This window comes from Salvelinus sp. IW2-2015, unplaced genomic scaffold (assembly GCF_002910315.2).
Source record: "Salvelinus sp. IW2-2015 unplaced genomic scaffold, ASM291031v2 Un_scaffold1736, whole genome shotgun sequence".
Taxonomy (NCBI): Eukaryota; Metazoa; Chordata; class Actinopteri; order Salmoniformes; family Salmonidae; genus Salvelinus; species Salvelinus sp. IW2-2015.
The window spans coordinates 181,050-192,819 of NW_019943121.1; the positions used below are offsets into that span (position 1 = coordinate 181,050).

General features: G+C 42.8%; 1 pseudogene; it reads left to right on the top strand.

Moving 5' to 3' along the window:
• The first annotated feature begins 5,509 nt into the window (after nucleotides 1-5,509).
• On the top strand, nucleotides 5,510-8,783 carry LOC112071835 (twinfilin-1-like; annotated as a pseudogene).
• Nucleotides 8,784-11,770: the final 2,987 nt, after the last annotated feature.

The following is an 11,770-nucleotide window of genomic DNA, read 5'->3' on the forward strand; positions in this document are numbered from 1 at the left end:
TCATGGCTCTGTTTAAGACTGTGTGTTTCCCAGCCTCTGATCTGGACCTGGGTGCAGAGATTCCATGTAGTCATGGCTGTTTAAGACTGTGTTTCCCAGCCTCTGATCTGGACCTGGGGTGGCAGAGAGTTCCATGTAGTCATGGCTCTGTTTAAGACTGTGTGTTTCCCAGCCTCTGATCTGGACCTGGGGTGGCAGAGAGTTCCATGTAGTCATGGCTCTGTTTAAGACTGTGTGTTTCCCAGCCTCTGATCTGGACCTGGGGTGGCAGAGAGTTCCATGTAGTCATGGCTCTGTTTAAGACTGTGTGTTTCCCAGCCTCTGATCTGGACCTGGGTGGCAGAGAGTTCCATGTAGTCATGGCTCTGTTTAAGACTGTGTGTTCCCAGCCTCTGATCTGGACCTGGGTGGCAGAGAGTTCCATGTAGTCATGGCTCTGTTTAAGACTGTGTGTTTCCCAGCCTCTGATCTGGACCTGGGTGGCAGAGAGTTCCATGTAGTCATGGCTCTGTTTAAGACTGTGTGTTTCCCAGCCTCTGATCTGGACCTGGGGTAGCAAGAGAGTTCCATGTAGTCATGGCTCTGTTAAAACGGTGTGTGTTTCCCAGCCTCTGATCTGGACCTGGAGACTGTGAAGAGACCTCTGGTTGCATGTCTTGTGTGATACCGATGAGTGTCTGAACTGTGTTCCAACTGCTTGAACAGACAGTTGGGTACCTTCAACACATAAACACCTCGCACAAAGATCAATAGTGATATAGTCAATCACTCCTCAACTTTGAGCCAGGAGAGATTGACATGCATGTCATTGACATTCACCCTCTGTGTACATCTAAGTGCAATACGGGTTGCTCTGTTCTGGACAAACTGCAATTTACCTATGACCTTCTTTGCCGCACCTGACCACACAACTGGGCAGTAGTGCAGGTGCGACAAAACTAGGGTCTGTGGGACCTGTCTAGTTCACTGAGATATCAAGAAAGCAGAGCAACGCCTTATCATGGACAGACTTCTTCCCATTTTAGTGACCATTGAGTATATGTTTTGACATGATAGCTTTCTATCTAGGGTGACACCCAGCAGTTTAGTCTCCTCAACTTTCTCAATAGCCACATTATTCAATAATAGATCCAGGTGAGGTTTAAGGTTGAGCGAGTGATTTGTTGTTGAGATATTTAGCACCAGCCTACTGCTAGTTACCCATTCTAAATCTGACTGGAACTCTGTATTAAGGCTGTCAGTTATTTATTTTACAGTTGCAGCCGACGTYTATATATGGTTGAGTCGTCAGCGTACATAGACACACGGGCTTAAATCAAGGTCAGTGGAAGGTCCTTACACAAACAATAATTGTCCAAGCAGGCTGCCCTGCAGTACACCACATTTGTACACCGAATTTGCATTAGAGAGGCTTCTATTAAAGGAACCCCTCTGTGTTCTATTGTCCAGCCATGAAGGCAGAGGATGTTCATCCAAAACATCGGCAGTGATGTGTTCTGATCAATGATGTCAAAGACTGCACTGAAGCCTAACAAAACAGCTCCCACAAACGTACTATTATCCATTTCCCTCAGCCAATCAGCAGTCATTTGTTTCAGTGCCGAGCGTGATGAGTGCCCCTCCCTATAAGCATGCTGAAAGTCTGTTGTTCATTAGTTTTCCGTAAAATAACATTGTATTTGGTCGAACACGATTCTTTCAAAAGGTTTGCTAAGCAGAGGTAACAGGCTGATCGGTCTGCTGTTTGATRCATTAACAGGTGCTTTGCTATTTTCGTGCAGCGGAAGGACCTTTACCTCCCTCCAGGCCTGACGGCATACTCCGTCTTCTAGGCTTAGATTGAAGATGTGGCAAATAGGAGTCGCAATGTATTCCGCTACCAACCTCAGTCATTTATCATCCGGGTTGTCAGTTCCAGGTGGTTTGTCCTTATTTATAGATAGCAATAATTGTTTCACCTCTTCCACACTAACTTTGCCGAATTCTAAGCTACAGTGCTTGTCTTTCATTAGTTGGTCCGTTATGCATGAATATAAAGGCTCAGCATTTGTTGTTTGCTAATCTTGTCAACAAAAACAAAAGTGGTTGGCCATATCAAAGGGTTTGTTATGAATGAGCCATCAGCCTTAATCAAGGGTGGAGCTGAATTTGCTTTTCTACCTAGAATTTGATTTAAGGTACTCCAGAGCTTTTTACTATCATTCTTTAAATCATGTATATGTGTTCCATAGTATAGTTTCTTCTTCTTTTTGTTTAGTTTAGTTACGTGGTTTCTCTATTTTCTGTACGTTTGCCAATCTTCTGTGTTGCCAGACTTATTATATAGATTGAGATGCAGCCAATGTTTTTATGAGGCTAAAGAGGATGCCTATAGAAAATCTCTATAGACTCATGAAAGCAACTGCAGAGACTTAAAGGCGACTTCATCAAAAACTGCATAACCTTTGATCACATGATTTTTGTAAAGTTCATGAAGTCGACATAGAGTCGACATGGAGTCACAAGTTGTACAATGTAACCGTAATGCAACACACGTTGAAAGGCGGTGACCAACGATGGTCACTGACTTGACAAAAGGGATCCGCTCGAACGCGGCCATTGTCTTGCCTAAGTTGGCAGCAACTCCACAACCTATGACTGCATTACTATGGCTTTACTCAATGCATTTGACCTCGTGAGGTACAGTTGACTTTAAAGGCTATGCTTAGATACTACTGTTTTGATTTGTACAGTAAATTAACATGAACTACTACTGTAATAGAACGAGAGACATAATGACTAGACAAATGTGTTTTTTGCATGATGTCACAGACCCAAGTGTATATCCTAAATGGCACCCTATTCCCTATATAGTGCACTACTTTTGATCTAAAGTAGTCCACCATAAAGTGAACAGGGTGCCATTTGGGACACTCATATATAGTGGGCATGCAGACACATCCACTGTAAGAGGCTTACTGTGTACATCCACTGAGTACACTGGACTGTTAATAAATCCCTTTCACAATTTCTGTTGAAACCATTCCTTCTGAATCACAAAATGAATTGTTCTGAATCTAAAGCATATTCTGATTAGGAGTGAACTGACATTTTTGAAAGGACTATTCAAAACTCTGACTGTACTGTATGGTGCTGGACATAGTAGTGTTGGAGTTCAAACACCAACATGATGTATGACAGGGACAACTGGGTACTGTAGGGGWGAATATAGCTGCCAAAACTCTCACCTCAAAAGTTGTTTTTGTGTTTAATAGACTGAAATATTTTGTTTCAGGCTATATTATCAGTAGGTATGAAAACAGATTTGTCCCGGCACACTAATCAAAGTGAACAACCAAACAATGAAGTGCCTGACATTGTTAATACACAGTCAACCATTGACAAACCATCCCATCTTATCTATAGTAGTTTGAATATATTTGTCTATGAGTCGAACCCATTTACATGACTGCGACTGTATTACACTCTGTCCTTGTGCCTTCAGGAGAACAGTAGTAATTGCAGGTCTCCCTCTGGGGCAGGAGGTGTGGTGGAGGTGCCCCACCCTGAGTACTCCCTCCCTGGGGTTCAAATTACCCTGCTCTGCCTCTGTGGATCCAGGACTGCAAGAGGAGTGGGTGGAGGTAAAGCTTCAAACCACACGGCTGCTATGAATCCGAGGGGGAAATTACATGGTAGAATCTGAGGAGGTCCACTAGATTAGTAGCTGCTGAGGACGTGGCAACACCCAATGTTTTGGTTGGAATCTGTGGTGTAAACTCCTAGGAGCTGTAGCTCTTCTGACAGTCTGTGGTGTAAACTCCTGGAGAGTGTAGCTCTTCTGACAGTCTGTGGTGTAAACTCCTAGGAGCTGTAGCTCTTCTGACAGTCTGGTGTGTAAACTCCTAGGAGCTGTAGCTCTTCTGAAGTCTGTGGTGTAAACTCCTAGGAGCTGTAGCTCTTCTGACAGTCTGTGGTGTAAACTCCTAGGAGCTGTAGCTCTTCTGACAGTCTGTGGTGTAAACTCCTAGGAGATGTGTAGCTCTTCTGACAGTCTGTGGTGTAAACTCCTAGGAGCTGTAGCTCTTCTGACAGTCTGTGGTGTAAACTCCTAGGAGCTGTAGCTCTTCTGACAGTCTGTGGTGTAAACTCCTAGGAGCTGTAGCTCTTCTGACAGTCTGTGGTGTAAACTCCTAGGAGCTGTAGCTCTTCTGACAGTCTGTGGTGTAAACTCTTAGGAGCTGTACTCTTCTGACAGTCGGGTGGTGTAAACTCCTAGGAGCTGTAGCTCTTCTGACAGTCTGTGGTGTAAACTCCTAGGAGCTGTAGCTCTTCTGAGAGTTTGAGAAAATATAAATCCTTTGAGGGGTTGAAGGCCTGTTGCAGTATGCATTGTGTATTGATATTGAGCAGTGTTATACTGGATAGATAGGATACAATTCAGATATTAGAATGAGATAAATCTTGTTGTGACCTATTTGTTGAAAGACAATTATTAATATGTCCAATAGTAATAGTAATGGAATCGATTTGTATAACAAATCAAATCAAAGTGTATTTGTCACGTTCCCCGAATACAACAGGTGTAGGTAGACCTTACCGTGAAATGCTTACTTACAGGCCCAAACCAACAGTGTGATTTTTAAGTAAAAAATAGGTCTTAGGTGAACAACAGATAAGTATAGAAATAATAAATAACAGTAAAAAGACAGTGAAAAATAACAGTAGCGGGGCTATATACAGGCTCCGGTTAGTCGGYCTAATTAAGGTAGTCTGTCCATGAATGTATAGTTAAAGTGACTATGCATATATGATAAACAGAGAGTAGCAGCAGCGTAAAAGAGGGGTTGGGGAGGGGGGTTGGGGGGACAATGCAGATAGCCATTTGATTACGTGTTCAGGAGTCTTATGGCTTGGGGGTAAAAACTGTTGAGAAGCCTTTTGGTCCTAGACTTGGCGCTCCGGTACTGCTTGCCATGCGGTAGCAGAGAGAACAGTCTGGCTGGGGTGGCTGGGGTCTTTGACAATTTTTAGGGCCTTCCTCTGACACCGCCTGGTGTAGAGGTCGTGGATGGCAGGCAGCTTAGCCCCAGTGATGTYCTGGGCCGTACGCACTACCCTCTGTAGTGCCTTGCGGTCGGAGGCCGAGCAGTTGCCGTACCAGGCAGTGATGCAACCAGTCAGGATGCTCTCGATGTTGCAGCTGTAGAACCTTTTGAGGATCTGAGGCCACATCTTTCTAGTTTCCTGAGGGGGAATAGGCTTTGTCGTGATCTCTTCACAACTGTCTTGGTGTGTTTGGTGCTCTGTGGAAGTGTAACAGTCAGTTCAATTGTACACATTCTCCTCCTCATCATAACCAAAAATGAATGATCGAAAAACATTGTATCATAGAGAGACCTGATGATAATAATAATAATAATAATAATGATAATATAGTAGTAGTATTCAACATTGGAACGTATCAACTACGTGCGCGTTACTGCTCCATCGTCACATGATACAGTTGCTGCTGCGTGATGACATCACAGCTAGAGGCAGGTCAAGTTACTGTAGTTCGGTTTCTTCTTCCTTGTTCTTTCCCTTCAGTCATCTACCGGCCCGGGCGACGCAAAGCAAAGCAGACAGGCATAATGTCCCATCAAACGGGCATACAAGGTAAATACGCACATTCTTGCTTATTGTCTCCAGCTGTTGAAACCACAACGGAATAGACGATGCGATCGTCGTCCATGACAGATTTGATTTAAAAGGGATTAAAGTCATAGGGGAAAAATAATGTTGTATGTGTGTCGTTCTGCATCATCAGCGAGAATAAGCAGTGCTTTCTGCTCTGTGGAAGTTGCTTCGGGCTTCACCGTGCACTGGGCGAATGAGAAGAATCTATGACAAGTGTATTCAGCGATGCGTTGTACTAATATGGTCGTGCTGCTGCGATTCAACTGAGATTGTTACGCCGCATAAACACTAGCAGTTTGTCATCAAGCTCCGTGCTGCTGCAGCAGGCTCTGGTCTCTAACGCTSGTTTCAAAGGTCTTTTACAAGGGAACAAGCCGCCCATTCATCAAATGCCTCAAATTAATCTGGGTGACATTTATGGCCAAGATTACTGTTGCCCTTTTGAMGTTTGTTTGTTGTTGGGATGAGATAACGTTTGATGCAACTGTGTCGATTTTTATGTAACAACTGGCTGTCTAGTAAAATGTGGGTCACCTATTTTGGCCAGTAGGCTATCAGAGCTCTCCTTTATTCATCACGGCACGACAAAGTGTTATACGACTACGGTAATTGATTCGCCTATATAACTCAGGCTTGCCTTTGGTTTTGCTCTTATGCGTTTTGAATCCTTGACGTTCATTCTCTGTCTCTATACTAAAGTCAATGACCCAAGATAGATCAGCTGCCTGTACTCATCTTTTCTTGAAACCTTTTTTTGATTAACACACCAATCCTTATTTCATTTGACCAGTATATTCTACACTTGATTGTTAAGTAATAGCCTATTCCCCCTGCTTGTGTTCCCTGAATGTCCCTGTTGTATGAATAGCCGACGTCTCTCTTGAGTGTGTGTATAAAAATGTGACCGCTTGTCTTGCTTTGACTTCACAGCTGCGGACGAAGTGAAAGAGATCTTTGCTAAGGCGAGGAACGGAGCCTATCGCCTGCTGAAGGTCGTTATTGAGATGGGTGAGTGTGTAGCCTGCCTAGCCTACCGCTGATCAACTCAATCACACCTATTGTCAGAGATGAGCCTACCCGTCGCTGTATGCAACATATCAATGGGTCAAAAGATAAGTTCAGTAGTTTGTTGATTGGTTATATTTACTGCGATGTTGAAGATATACTGTGATCTGAAAAGTAGACTGTATTGTACTGAATTGCAGTGTACTGTATTGCATTGTACTTATTGTACTGTATTGCAGTGTAGTGTATTGCATTGTACTTTATTGTACTGTATTGTGCTTTATTGTATTGTACTGTATTAGTTATTACACTTCATGTCATTTGTAAGATATCTGTTGGTTGGTTGCCTTTACTGCACTGCAATCTCAGATACTGTATATCTTACCTGAAAAGACAGAACTGAATTGATGTATGTTGATATTTACCCATTCCCATGTTACATATTGTATATCACTGTAATAAATCCACCATATCCCTCCTTGTTGTTATTCCAGGACTCTGGTGCTGGGAGGCACCAAGCATGCGTCTAAGAAGTGGGACCAGGAGTATGATGCCTATGTGCTGCTCTCCTCGGAGGACATGCCCTCCTACCTCCTGTACAGGCTGGACTCTACTAACAACCAGGGATATGAGTGGATCTTCCTGGCCTGGTCACCTGACCGTCACCTGTATGTTGATAGTTTCTCTGTTTCTCTCTGACTTTATTCATTCATCAATATATTGGTTAGGAGAAAATTCTCTTCTTTTTTTGTTGTTAGTTAAGACTACTTCTGGAATGCCATAGACATGACCGTTTTTACTTCACTTAAGCAACTGTTTCACCTTCTCACCACAACTGTCATGGTGTCAGTTAGGGCATTTAAAGGTCTCTCTGTTTATTCCGTAGTCTAATAAGCCAGAATACGGTATACAATAAGACTCTATTTAGAGAACTACGACACACAGTCTAGTCCACACTACAGGTAAAGCACAACAGGAGAATGTAACAGGCCACACACAGTGCTGCTTTCAAAACACACTCTGGTCTGTGGTTGGCTAACTATAGAGTAGGAACACTTACCAGGGTGAGAGAACGGTTTACTTTAAACAGGTTTTTAGATGAGGGAAAATCCTCTTATGTTCATATAAGTATGTCAAAAGCTGCCCCCATTGAATCTGCCCTCATTGTTTATTTATGCTTAGCTAATGCCAACATTTTGAAGAGATTGTTGAGCAAAAGGCTGGCTAATTGTTGTGCTAAACTAGCATATTTGCAATTCTAATGTTAGCTGACAGGAAGCATGAACCTGGCTTCCATCCCAAACCTCAATGAAACAGCCAAAATGGTCGATGTTTCTGAGATGTCTGTATGAAATGGCATTGTGTTCTTGTTTAGTTGCAATCTACTGTCATATTTAGCAGTTAGTGCAGTACTAAAAACATGAATTCCTTCCACTTCTATAGGTTAGACAGAAGATGTTTATGCTGCTACAAGAGCTACACTGAAGAAGGAGTTTGGGGGTGGACACATTAAAGATGAAATATTTGGCACAGTGGAGGTATGTTGACAAATTTGAAGAAATCATCATTATTTTGTGGCTTATTGGCCTAAGTGGGCTTGCAGTTTTGGCAATAATGTTTCAAGGAAAGTCGCTGTTGTGTTCCATTTGTCGCTAGATGACATCATGACATGTTTATGCTGTCCCTCATTCTCTCATGACAAATTATCCAACGCAAAACTAAATAGAATATTTAAGGACAACAAAAAGGAACCGATTTAAATAATTAAACACCCACACAAAAATAGAGAGATAGCTTTTTGGAAAATGCTATTTTTTACTTTCTTTTATTTTAATATTACGTATGCCTTGGAGAGCTGTGGGTCATTTAACAAAAGAGTGATTTAATAAATTCACTCTCTGCAGCAGTGGGGAGAGGCTGGGGAGGGAGTGAAGAGAGGATCCTATATATGCACTGCTACTCTAAATGCGGACCCTGAGCTCCAGTCCACCCTCTCACGTCCTCTTTTCCCCAGGGATGTGTGTCTCTGAGCGGGTACAGGAAGTACCTGATAGCACAGGCTGCTCCACAACCACTGACCCGCTGCTGAGGAGGAGCTGAGGCAGATCAAACTGAGTGAGGTAGAGAGACACAACACACACACAGATGTAAATACACTCTGAGGCAAAAAAGGTGCTATCTAGAACCTAAAAGGGTTCTTCGGCTGTCCCCATAGGAGAACACTTTGAGGAACCCTTTTTGGTTCCAAGTAGAACCCTTTTAGATTCCTTGTAGAGCCCTTTTCAAAGAGGGTTCTTCATGAAACCCAAAAGGGTTTTACCTGGAACCAAAAAAGGGTTCTCATATGAGGACAGCCGTGGAACCCTTTTTTCTAAGAGTTTACACACACAAAATAATTTCCACAACAAACCCAAGGACTTTGCAGCTGACGTGTTTGGATTTTGTTTTTAATCTATTAGGCTTTAGTGGAGAGAGATAGGCATAGAGCAATTTACAGCAGGCAATCAATAACAGATCAATGAAGTGGAAAGATGTTTGCACACTAGACTAAACAGCCCAACTTCTGCCCCAGATTCCCTTGGCTGCATGCATTCATAATAATACTATAAGGCATTTTTCTGTTTATATTGGTGTGATGATGTCACACACACACACACGTTTTGTTCTTCTTTCCTCATGGGGGGCCAACAATTCAAAATCCTATTTTCCCTAACCTGAAACCTGAACCGTAACCCTAAACCTAGCTCCTAAATCTAACCACCAACCTCTTAACCTAACCCTAATTGCAACCCTAAACCTAACCCCTAAGGTTAAAATAGCCTTTGTCCTCATGGGGATGTGGGAAATATCCCGACGAGGGAGAATTTTCCTTGTTCTATTGTCCTTGTGGTTTTTTGGGGGGGATTTCCGGTCACCACAAGAATAGAAGAACCCGCCCCCCGCCCCACACACACACATATACACACACTCTCTCCCTGAGAGATGGAAAAACAAACAGTCTCAGCAGGTTGATATGGGTTGTCCCTGTAGGCTGGAGGAGACTAGACCAGGTAACTCCTCTCTGCCAGTCCATTTGGTTTATTTCTTCATCCCTGGATACCCAACAGATTTCAGACTTCATACTAAAAGGTTTATCGTTCCCAAATAAACATTCACACTGTAAAGCATAGTAAAAATACCATGTGAATTTACTTCACCAAAAACACATAGCACCTTTTTTTCTGAGAGTGTGTCTGGAACCTAAAAGGGTTCTTCTGATGTTCCTATATGATAAATTAAGGTTAAATGTAAAAAATAAATAAAAATTGTATTAAATATGACAACTCTTTGAAGAAACCTTTTTAATTCCAGGTAAAACCCTTTTGGTTCCAGATAGAACTCTTTGGTGTTCTATGTAAAACCCTTTCCACATAAGGTTCTACCTGGAACCAAAAAAGGTTATCCTATGGGGACAGCCAAAGAACCATTTTGGAACCCTTTTTTCTAAGAATGTAAATACTTATATAGTGTAGCTACCTATATCAATGGAGTGTAGCTACCTATATCATGGATGTGTAGCTACCTATATTCAAATGTGGAGTGTAGCTACCTATATCAGTGGGAGTGGAGTGTAGCTTCCTATAATCACCATGGAGTGTAGCTACATATATCGGTGGAGTGTAGCTACCTATATCAATGGTGTGTGTACTATACATGGAGTGTAGCTACGCCTATATCAATGGAGTGTAGCTACCATATATCAGGTGGAGTGGAGTGGTTAGCTTCTATATCAATGGAGGATAGCTTACCTATATCGTGGAGTGTAGCTTCTATATCAATGGTGTGTAGGTACCTATACTCAATGGAGTGTAGCATACAATGGTGTAGCTACCTATATCAGTGGAGTGGAGTGTAGCTTCCTATATCAATGGAGTGTAGCTACCTATACGGTGGAGAGTGGAGCTACTATATCGAGTGGAGTGTAGCTACCTATTATCGTGGGTGTAGTATTATTCAAATGGAGTGTAGCTACCTATATCAATGGAGTTAGCTACCTAATCGGTGGAGTGTAGCTACCTATATCAATGGAGTGTAGCTACCTATATTCAATGGAGTGGAGTGGAGCTACCTATATCGTGGAGTGTAACTACCTTATATCGTGGAGTGTAGCTACTATATACTCAGGTGGAGTGTAGCTACCTATATCGGTGGAGTCGTAGCTACCTATATCAGGTGCGACGTGGAGTGTAGCTACCTATATCGGGTGGGTGTAGCTACCTATATCGTGTGGAGTGTAGCTACCTATCTCAGTGGAGTTGTAGCTACCTATATCGGTGGAGTGTTAACTACTATAGCAGTGGAGTGTAGCTACCTATGATCAATGGAGTGGAGTGGAGCTACGCTATATCGGTGGGTGGTAACTACCTATAGACAGCTCGGAGTGTAGCTACCTTATATCAGTTGGAGTGGAGTGGAAGACTCCTATATCGTGGAGGTGGAGCTACCTATATCAGTGGAGTGTAGCTACCTATATCAGTGAGTGTAGCTACCTATGTCAATGGAGTGGATGGAGCTACCTGTCATATGGAAGGAGTGGGTGAGACTTATCGGCGAGTGCTCCTATATCAGTGGAGTGTAGCTACCTATATCAGTGGAGTGTAGCTTCCCTATGTCAACTGGAGTGGCAGTGTAGCTACCTATATCAGGTGGAGTGTAGCTACCTATATCAGTGGAGTGTAGTACTATATCAGTGGAGTGTAGCTACCTATATCATGGATGTAGTACCTATATCAGTGGAGTGTAGCTACATATAGGTAGGTAAGGCAGTGGTAGCTACACTATATCAGTGGAGTGTAGCTACCTCATATCAGTGGAGTGTAGTACTTCGCATTGGATGGCTACCATATCGGGGGTATCCTTCGGTAGCTACATATAGCTGGAGTGAGCAACCTTATGGTGAGCTGAGCTAATATATCAGTGGAGGTAGTACTATATTCATGATTAGTCCTAATCGGCTGGAGTGTAGCTACCATATTCGAGTTCACTCAGTGAGTGTAGCTCGTATATTCAGTGGAAGTGTAGCTACTATATCAGTGGAGTGTAGCTACATTTATCAATGGAGTGTAGT